The 10,852-nt window shown below is 36.7% G+C and overlaps 1 pseudogene; it reads right to left on the minus strand.

The window, feature by feature from the left end:
• Positions 1 to 215: 215 nt before the first annotated feature.
• Positions 216 to 9,087, minus strand: LOC100587713 (annotated as a pseudogene).
• Positions 9,088 to 10,852: the final 1,765 nt, after the last annotated feature.

The raw sequence follows: 10,852 nt of genomic DNA on the forward strand, positions 1-10,852 counted from the left end.
GCACCATGACACAATCAGGGAAAACAAACCAGGGCACCTCCACTGGTTCTCAGACCAGGACGTTTCTCATGGGTAACTGCTTTTTAAAGGAACTGAGATCTGATGAGGAGGTTCCTAGACTTGGAGCACTAAAGACACAAGCGTGAGGAGGCTGGCGGTGAGGGCGGCAGCGCCCGCTGCAGAGCGTCTCTCTGCGCTCTGTCCTGGCCTGGCCGTTACATGGCCTCGAACTGGTCGATGTGCTGATTGGCGTTGCCCCGCCTGATCTGCCACAGCGTCTCATACTTGTCCCGACCTTGCCTTATGTTTTTATTGTGGATGATGTGATTATGAGTCCTCTTATTCTCATCTCGGGCCTGGGACAGCTCGCCGCTCAGCGTCTGCAGCGGCCGCTGCACGTGCTGGTTCTCCGCTTCGGTGATGTGTTTCTCCTCGTTGCGGTTATCCCGGATGCCCTCGCTAGGCAGCTCCGCGCTGTAGCCCGTGGGCTCAGAGCCCTGGTCCTGCAAGCTGTCTTGGACGTGGTAGCTCACCGGCTTCTATACGAGGGGCGGTGGGGGCTGGGGTGCCGTCATCACCAGGCGCAGCTCCTCCTTGGTCTTCACCAGGTCATCCTAGGCTTCTCTGGCTCTGTGCTGCCATTCTTCAACTTCATCCTCCTTGCCTCAGTGCCTCTTTCAGGAGTGCGATCTTGGTGGTGTACTACGCAAGCTCCGCAGCCAGCTGCTCCTGGCTCTTTACTGATCCACCACCTGTCTCTCCAGCTCCTCCTTAGTTAATGGGTACAAACATATAGCTAAATAGAAGAAATAAGTTCTAATGTTTGATATCAGAGTACGGTGGCTATTGTTAATAATAATGCTTTATTTCCAAAGAGCTAGGAGAACTTGAAATGTTCTCAACACAGAAATGATAAACACTTGAGGTGATAGATAACCTAAATATCCTGACGATTATTACACATTCTATGCAATTAACAAAATATTTCATGTACTCCATAAAATGTGGAAATGTTATTCATTAATTTAAAAACATATATGAAATATTAAATATAGATCCAGATTTTTCTCAATTTCTTATTTTGGTCTGGTTTCTCATAAGCCCTTGTAGGGTGTTTTTTGCCACCTGGTTTTTCATTTCCTGATCAAAAGTACTTCCTACTTAGCATCTAGAAACAATCACATATATTTCTGTGCTATTTACTTTGAAATAGTCTGGTATAACAAACTTTGTTCCTTTTTTATCGCAGTGTAGAAACTCAATTACTACTATCCATTGAAAAAATCTATATATTCATTTTTTGAGCTAAAAATATAAAACTTCTTTCATACAAGTAATTTATAGATTTGTGTAAGTATCTGCTATGGTTTGGACATTTGACTTTCCAAGCCTCATGTTGGAATTTGATCCCCGGTGTTGGGAGTGGGGCCTAGTAGGAGGTGTTTGGGTTATCGGAGTGGATCTCTCATGAATAGATTAATATATTTTCTGGGAGGTAGAGTGTTGAGCGAATTTTTGCTCAGCTAGTTCCTGTGAGAGCTGGTTGTTTAAGAGTCTAGCACTTTTCTCCCCATCTCTCTGCTTTTATCATGTGATCTCTGCACATGCTGGTTCCTCTTGGCCTTCCAGCATGAGTGAGAGCAGCCTGAAGCTCTCACTGGAAGCAGACGTTAGTGCCATTCTTCTTCTACGGCCTGCAGGACTGTGAGTCAAATAAATATATTTTCTTTAGAAATTACTCAGCTTCAAGTATTCCGTTACAGCAACACAAGTGGACCAAGACAGTACCACACACTTGCATTTTATAATTCCCACTTATAGCTATTTTTCTTGCTTCATCACATGGGAAAATTTTAATACTATAGGGGTCTTAGAATTTGCAGATTAAAACTGGGGATATTCAGCTGAAATGCAAAGAATTCTCATATTCATTAAGGCAATGTCAGTATAAATGGGCTTAAATATTACTTTAAATGATTTCAATGCCTTTTTGAGCATATTGGACATCTAGAAAGCAAAAGACCAGACTCATTGTGTGAGCAACCATATTTCCCCAAATTCCAGGATGTTAAAAAGAGAAAAAACAGTTTGTCCAGAGCTGTGCTGCACTAATATAAAGCAATATATTTAGCCAGCTTCCTAATAAAGTAATGTGAATGATGTTATACTTAAACATTCTGTAGGGAAAAGAAAAATATGAATTGCTATTTTAATACATAATGCTAGAATTCATCATAGGCAGGAAATCATTTTGTAATTGGAAATAAATTTGTAAGTACTATTGAGTGTGAACTTAATCTCTGATATACAGAAGATGATCAAAACACAAAAAGAAAGCTAAATTCTCTATACAATTAATCAATAAAAATGTACAGGAGTGAGGAGAGAAGAGAGTAAAGAGGTGGATGGAGAATCATGGAGAGAGTTGACAGTAAACCCATAGCAAGAGCCTGCCACTTTGGAAAAAGTTAACCAGTAAAAAATTCCAAATGGTGACCAAATCAAAGGGCATATGTAAAGAGCCTTTAATAAAAGTCACATTTTACATCCCAGGGTCACACTGGTAGCTATGTGACATCTGCTGTAACTGTGTGCTGTAGCTTCTTCATGTGACGATACATAGGATGGGGCTGAAAAGTTGGAAGTTAATACTTCCTGGCATCCTCACAGAATGGTGTTTGAAATTTCCCATCCAAATTTGTGAAGGGAGGGACCACCTTTGTATGAGAACTCCAATCTATTTTTATCAGCATAAAATAGAATTCCTGCATTCTTAACTTTAAAAATGGGATTCACATAACATTTAGGAAAATTTTAATACTTCAGGACATGTCTGAAACAGTTTTTAAATTTTACATATTTTAATTCATAGTATTTCTCAATATTGAATTTAACATTCTTAATTTGGTATCAATTTAAATATTTAAAAATCTGCCGTATTTTCTATATGGATTAGAAATAATTTGAAAATTTGCAAGGAGATTTTAATAAGGTATATTACATGATAATAAACAATAAATTTAGGGATGTATTCACAGTAATGCTCTAATTGTCTGAGTATCCTCAAATTCACCCTGAAACAAAAATAAACTACAGAATGTATCTGAGTAACCAAAAGAGATTTTATGAAGCCCATGCCTTGAAATCTCATGTCCTTTCCTCATTGAAGGGCCCTCAAGACACCTATCGAGGACTATTAACTTTAATTATGTACACATCTAATAAACTTGATTATTGGTATTACCTTCCCGGAGCAGATATAACCATTTTAAAGGAAACTGTAAAGAGCAGGCTCAAGAGCCTGGAAACCATAGCTGGCTGGATCCATTTAGTGTAAAGCACTGTAATTCCTCCATTCACCTGCACCTCTGCTTCAAAGCCCCATAGGGCAGAACTACTTTCTTAAAATGTAGCAAATTCGGCCAGGCGTTGGGGCTCATGCCTGTAATCCTAGCACTTTGGGAAGCCGAGGCGGGTGGATCATCTGAGGCCAGGAGTTCAAGACCAGCCTGGCCAACAGGGTGAAACTCCTCCGCTACTAAAAATACAAAAATTAGCTGCTCATGGTGGCTGGTGCTGGTAATCCCAACTAGTTGGGAGGCTGAGGCAGGAGAATTGCTTGAATCTGGGAGGTGGAGGTTGCAGTGAGCCAAGATTGCACCATTGCACGCAAGCCTAGGTGACAAAGCAAGGCTCCATCTCAAAATAAATAAATAAATAAAATATTTTAAAAGTAACACATTCAATTATTTACATCCTCTGTGGAGATCGCAACCAATGAAATATAAGGAAATAATCACTGTGACACTGTAATTTTCCATACTAATTCTCCAAATAGATTTATGCAATTTATTCTTCCAGCCCCAGCTATTTAATGGAATTGTTCCTATTTAGGTTCTTAAGAGATGAAAGAATGGTTGGTGCTAAATTAAAAATAAACGTTCTATACTTTTTTGTTTGTTTGTTTGTTTTTTAAGAGACGGGTCTTGGTCTGATGTCCAGGCTGGAGTGCAGTGAAGTGATTATAGCGATTATAGCTCACTGCAGCCTGGAACTCCTGGGCTCAAAAGATCCTCCCAATCATCTGCCTGATTTAGTTTATACATCGATGTTAGGTTGAGAAAGAAGAAAAGTGGGTTTACAGTAGATAACTTTTGGTTAAGTATGTATTATTTTTTGAATTCTTGCTTAATGTGACAATGAATTTTTTCCCCTATGTTCATAGGTTATAATTAGACTTAACTGGTTTTTCCATCCTTTTCTGAATGTTATAATAAAAAAAATCTATTTGGAAACATGTTGAAACTATTTGACTTTGAATACATGATAGAAACTCTATATCTTTTTCATATTATTTTTTATATCTATCTTACTTTTCCTGAACTTCAGTCCAATGGATGGCAATTTCCACTTGACTCTCCAACGTCATAGTAATCTTAACATTTCCAGATTTTAACAGACCAACCTACCCAACTCATCCCCTTCTTCCAGTGACTCCTGATATTTTCCCAGTCTCGGTCAACATTTTCCAGTTTATCTAAATTTTTGGAGCCACTGTCACTCATCCCAGTCTTCCTCGGTGTCTCCCCCTATATTTAATCATTCATTATACTCTTTAGTAACTTTTTAGGAAAACTTAGACAATTTTTTCGCCCCACTGCCTTCGTGTAGTTTTGGCTGCTCACAATTGGAAGGTTTTTATTGACTCGACCCCATACTAGCTCATTCAGACTGCAATTAGGCATCTCCCCCGGACTCTGCTGCCATTTTATTTTTTAAGCACTTCTTAAATAAAGTGAGATCTCCTCAAAAGCTTCCAATGTTCTAAGTCATCTATGTGGCCTTTTGTGTTCTCCATAGTCGAATCATACCTTAACATACGATCTTATTTTATCTCTGTCTTATAAAATATGAAAACTCACTGTAGCTTTTTCAATTTCACACAGGTTCCTTCTGTTCTCTGAGTAGTCATTCTCCTTGAACTGTATCTGTTGGAACCACAGTTCTAATACATTTTTTTTCAAGGCTTGGCTCACAAGTAAAGCCTTCTACATCATTCTCTGGCCATTGTACCACATTACTCATCCTTTCCTACTCTGAACTTCTGTAGAACTCACGGCTTTATCACATAAGTCACATTTTCTTTGAAAGGCTTTATTTTTATAGTTCAGGATAGAATAAAAACTTCTTGAGGCAGGGACATACCTATATGAATATGACAATAATACCAATCATATAACACTTATTGGGCTCTTATTATATTTGTCCTAAAAATGTATATTATCTATTTATATCTTACAAAACTCGGTAAGATGTTATAATTATTACCATTTCATAGATGAAGAGATGAGACACAAAGAGGTTTAGTAGTGTTTACAAGGTAATACAAACATTGAGTGGCAGAAGCTACATTTAAATACAATGTGTCTGACTTCTTTGCTTCTGCTCTAAGCTATGACCTTAGGTTACGTTCTTATCTCTCATGTGCACAACACAGATCTCAACATAAAAGACATGTTCCTCAAAATATTTTTATAAAATGAATCAAAATCTGGAAATAATCAATAGTCAGTATTCTTTACATGTCTTTTATATTAAACTGCCTCTCACAATGAAACACCTTAAAACATCTGGCATTTGCCACTAACTTTGCTTCTTCACATCCTTTCTCGTCCTTTCAGCTACATGAATAATTTTTCAATAGCCCAAACAATTTTCTTACTGTACGTTTAATGAAACCGGTAAAGCTAAAACATTCTGAGTGCTCAGCAGTGACAGTGTCCGTAAGCAATCAATCTCCAACAGTTCACCTACCGTGTTACGACTATTAGAGCTCAATTCAGCTCCTCACATGACTCTACTTCCTAATTCTCTCGTGGAAAAGAAAGTCTGTAAGCCAAAAACAGAGCATCAAGAAAATAGTAAGAAAAACTGATGGAGATAAAAACGAGTTTTTCATCTATAAAAAAAGGATGAGCATATTTTTCATAGAAAAAAACAATTCTGATCTTGGAACTTTTTTGATTGGTTACTTTTCAGCTTGCCTCATTTTCACCCTCTGCAAAATAGGTTTAACAGTATTTGTGCATTAGAGAAGGACATTGTAGGACTTAATTAAAGCTTATAAAAAATGGAGGGAACCTTTCTGTAATTACCTTGCCACTCACCTTTGTCATTTATCTTTCCTCAAGGGGGCTGTATCTTTTATCCATTGTAATGTAGAAGAAAACCACAGAACATCGTGTGATGCCATTGTGGAAAAGGACTTTATGCAGCTGTAAATAAGTAGCAACATAAGGCAATACTTGGCAAGATAAAATTCCAGCATATACAAGCTGCAAAAATAAAGCACCAGACTTTGTCACTGTGTCAGCTTCTACTCTTAGCCCACTAGAGTCTATTCTCAAGCGAACACTGCTAGGGTGATCCTTTAAAAATATAAGACCAATACTCTCATTCTTCTGAAACTCCTCATAGTTTCCCATCTTTGCGAGAATAAAAGCCAACGAGGTTACAAGAAGTCACCTACAAGAATTTTCATTCTTTGGCCCTCTCATTTTTCTCTAACCTCACATCCTATTCCCTCCCGAATCATACTGGCTTCCTTGCCAGGCATGTGCCTGTCTCATGGATTCTCCCTGGCTCCTTTGCTAAATTTCAAATGTGCTTTAGCCAAATCTCCGCATGATTCATTTTTTTTATTTTTTATTTTATTATTATTATTATTATTATTTTTTGAGACGGAGTCTCTCTCTGTCTCCCAGGCTGGAGTGCAGTGGCGCATCTCCGCTCACAGCAAGCTCCGCCTTCCGGGTTCACGCCGTTCTCCTTCCTCCGCCTCCCGCGTAGCTGGGACTACAGGCACCTGCCACCACGCCCAGCTAATTTTTTGTATTTCTTTTTAGTAGAGACAGGGTTTCACGGTGTTAGCCAGGATGGTCTAGATCTCCTGATCACGTGATCCGCCCGTCTTGGCCTCCCAAAGTGCTGGGATTACAGGCGTGAGCCACCGCGCCCGGCCGATTCATTTATTCTATCTCTCCTTCAGATTTTCACACAAATGGCACTTTGTTAGTGAGGTCTTGTTTGAGCATCCTATTAACAATGGTACCCTACCCTTTGCCCTCTTTAATGTTCTTCCCTGCTAGAATTTTTCCATAATCTTTATCACCATATAACAGGCTATAGATTTAAATTGTTTGTTTATTGCCTGTTTCTCCTTACTAGTTTGTAGGTTCCATGTGCATAGGAATATTGAGTTGTTTTATTTACAGATTTATTCTCAGTACCTGGAAAACTGCTGTCACGAAGTTGGTTTACTGAGGTAAATATTTATTGAATAAATAAATGAGCTAAAAAAATTTCAAATCTGAAAATGAAAATGAGGCAGTATGAAACATATTCAAGCAACAATTTTCTACAATAGTAAAAATGTCCAGGTGTATTCACAGATAACATTTTTCATTTTACATGTATTATTTTTTGCTATATTAAAAGTCATATGATTAGTTAGGCTATTAAATAATTTAATATTTATTCATAATATTTGGATATGTAGCATTTTCTCCGAATTATGGGAAATAGTACAAAAAAAGATGGTTTCATATCCCATAAAGTGGCCAAAAAAATAACATTTTAAAAGCTAGACTATCCTGCATCGGATGATCGCTTTTGTATCCCTACTCCCCGGATGTTTTAATTCAGAAAAACGGCGTATGGGGGATATTGATAGATACAGGAAAGCTACATAGGCACCGAATAAAAATAGAAATATATAGACTTTTAAATATGGTAAAGGGAAGAATTTTAGTTGAAATAAATCTTAATTTTATTTAATAGATATTCATGCCAATAAATGGAATGTAAATATATGTTGCATGATAATCAATTAGCAATGATAAGCTTAATTTTATTCCTTATTATTCATAAGATACCTGGAATATTCCTTTTTGGTCTAGGTATCACAATAAAAAAATAAGCAGGGTGTAAAGGAAAAAGTGGCTAGTCTCTGGCAGAAGTTCAAATCATGTCATACGAAGTTGACAAAAAGAAGATAAGAAGAAGGAGAAAAAGAGGAAGGAGAAGAAGAAGAGGAAGAAGGAGGAAGAAGAAGAAGAAAGAAGGAGGAGGAGGAGGAGGAAGAGGAGGAGGAGGAGGAGGAAGAGGAAGAGGAGGAGGAGGAAAGTAGGGGGAAACAAAACTCTATTAAATATATTTATATATTATAAAGAAGATAAACTAAACTTGTTTTGCTTGCCCCCAAAGCAATACACAAGGACCAGACAAAGGATAATATCAATGCAAAGAAGAATTTGGTGAGAGAATTTTCCATTCTCAAATGGCAATGCCTGGGAGGTAATAGAATTTGTGCCAATATATTGGCTCACATACAAAATGACTCAGTACAAGATTGTAGAAATTTAAACAGGGATTCAAGTATTAGAACAATGGATAATAATCTTGTCTTGTTGGGTAATTATTTTAAAAATCTTTAAATACAACTCTACATAAAATTATTAATAATTAGAGTTGAATCCAGAGAGAGGACACTTTGCCACACACAGATTTCAGGTTTGTTTTCTAAGAAAAAAATTACAGTTTTAATATGAATTTGATTTATTTAGAAGGTTATAACATTTAGAAATATTTATCAAATGTTATGAAACATACCATTAGATTTCATTTCTGAAAATGTATCAAATTATTAGTGGATGGGTTAAATAATTTATGTTATATCCAAATTTTACCAACATATATACCTATTTAAATAGTGTTATAGGAGAAAAATAAAATTTCAAATATATAAAACTTGTTTGGATAGTATAATTAAATAATTGCTATAAAAATTAGCTCATACATTAATTTGTTGACTATTATAATATGTCACCCACCCATGAGTTACATCTCATCACACACACATACACACACACAAACACACACACACTCACACACACACACACAGATGAGTGACTTATCTAACTTCTAAAATTATTTTTGTTTTAAAATATATGTATAATACCTTTATAATTTTGCTCAATCTAGTGAAATGAGAAATAAGCCACTTGTAATTACCTTTTCACTTTCCATTTTGACGAAACCATATTGATTCTATCCTTCAAAATATTTCTAGAATTACTATTCCTCTCCACTGCATATTTCAAAAGACTCCTAATGGTTTTGTTCCAGATTCATTGCCCTCAAGGATGTGTTCCGTGCAACTATGTATAGTGCAATTTTGCTGAAATTCACTAAGATACATGATAAAGAAGAAAAAATAGGAGAAAAAGATGGATTTCCATATTTTGAAGTTGAGACCCAAATGATTTCCTAGATCATTCATTGATCGATAGTCGTTTTCTATATGGAGAGCGTTTTACAGAACTATGACATTATTCAAAGATTTTGTTTCATTTAGATGATTTTCATAACCAGCACAAATGAAAGGTTTTTCCAATACTTTAAGGTTAACATTTAAAAATTATGGAATTTGTCACATTCAGATAAATTTTCAGCAATTATAGACACAGGGAATCTATGTGTTTTCTTTCACTTTCCTATCTATTTTGTAATCTGTAATACTGTTAACTTTCTAACACGGGTTATTTTAAAAGTTTAGTAATGATTTTCTTAAACCTTTATGGATTATTTGATACCAACATTTGTTTCAGCCTTATATTTAGTACAAAGTTATCTAGGACAAATAGTTGTTAGAACACAGTGTAATTTATTTTTGGATTGAGCATCTTGGTTTCACTGATTTGTGATAGGTCAATGTAAACCTTAAAACACAAAAATAAATTCTAGCATTTTGTTTTACCTAAAAATCATTGCAATAGGATAAAAGAAGCTTATTATACCATTAAGTTTGTTTTATATGTTCTTCTTTATCTTATTTGTATTATTCTGGAATGTTTCCATCAGTATTCCTTTACAGAGAGAATCATTTACAATTCTATGGTAGTTCTTTTTACATGCAGAATTTATTTATGTGGAATCCAATAAGGAATATGACTTCCTTTTGTTTCCATATGGCTTACTTAGTTCAACTACATTAGGCTCTTCATGATTTCTACCAAGAATAGTAACAGAGGCTGCGCGCGGTGGCTCACGCCTGTAATCCCAGCACCTTGGGAGGCGGAGGCGGGCGGATCACGAGGTCAGGAGATCAAGACCATCCTGGTTAACACAGGTGAAACCCCGTCTCTACTAAAAATACAAAAAATTAGCGGGGCATGGTGGCGGGCGCCTGTAGTACCAGCTACTCGGGAGGCTGAGACAGGAGAATGGCGTGAATCTCAAAAAAAAGGAATAATAACAGAGAGCACCATCACCTGTTCATCTTACTCCTCTCATGCTTGCTTTTCCTGAGAAAGACAAATTTACGAAACTATCTCTTAGAAGGAACATATGGTTCACTAAGCATGTTGAAAATAAGACTGGAGACTAGAAACATTAATGAGGGATTTTGTATTAAGAACAACATTTTGCTTGCTATTTACTTTCAGTTTTCAAATAAAATACTATTTACTAAGTTATATTGCAATATTTATTGGAAGAGGCATTTTCATCTTTTCAGCATTTGTCCAGAAAATGGCACTTTCAGTGTATTGTTGCTTACATTTTAATATGCTACAGAAATGGCATTTAAAACTTTTTTTTTAGACAGAGTCTCACTCTGTCGCCCAGGCTGGAGTGCAGTGGCGCGATCTCTGCTCACTGCAAGCTCCGCCTTCCAGGTTCACGCCATTCTCCTTCCTCAGCCTCCCGAGTAGCTGGGACTATAGGCACCCGCCACCATGCCCAGCTAATTTTTTGTATTTTTAATAGCGACGGGCTTTCACCGTGGTCTCGA

The sequence above is a fragment of the Nomascus leucogenys genome, chromosome 21 (assembly GCF_006542625.1).
Source record: "Nomascus leucogenys isolate Asia chromosome 21, Asia_NLE_v1, whole genome shotgun sequence".
NCBI lineage: Eukaryota > Metazoa > Chordata > Mammalia > Primates > Hylobatidae > Nomascus > Nomascus leucogenys.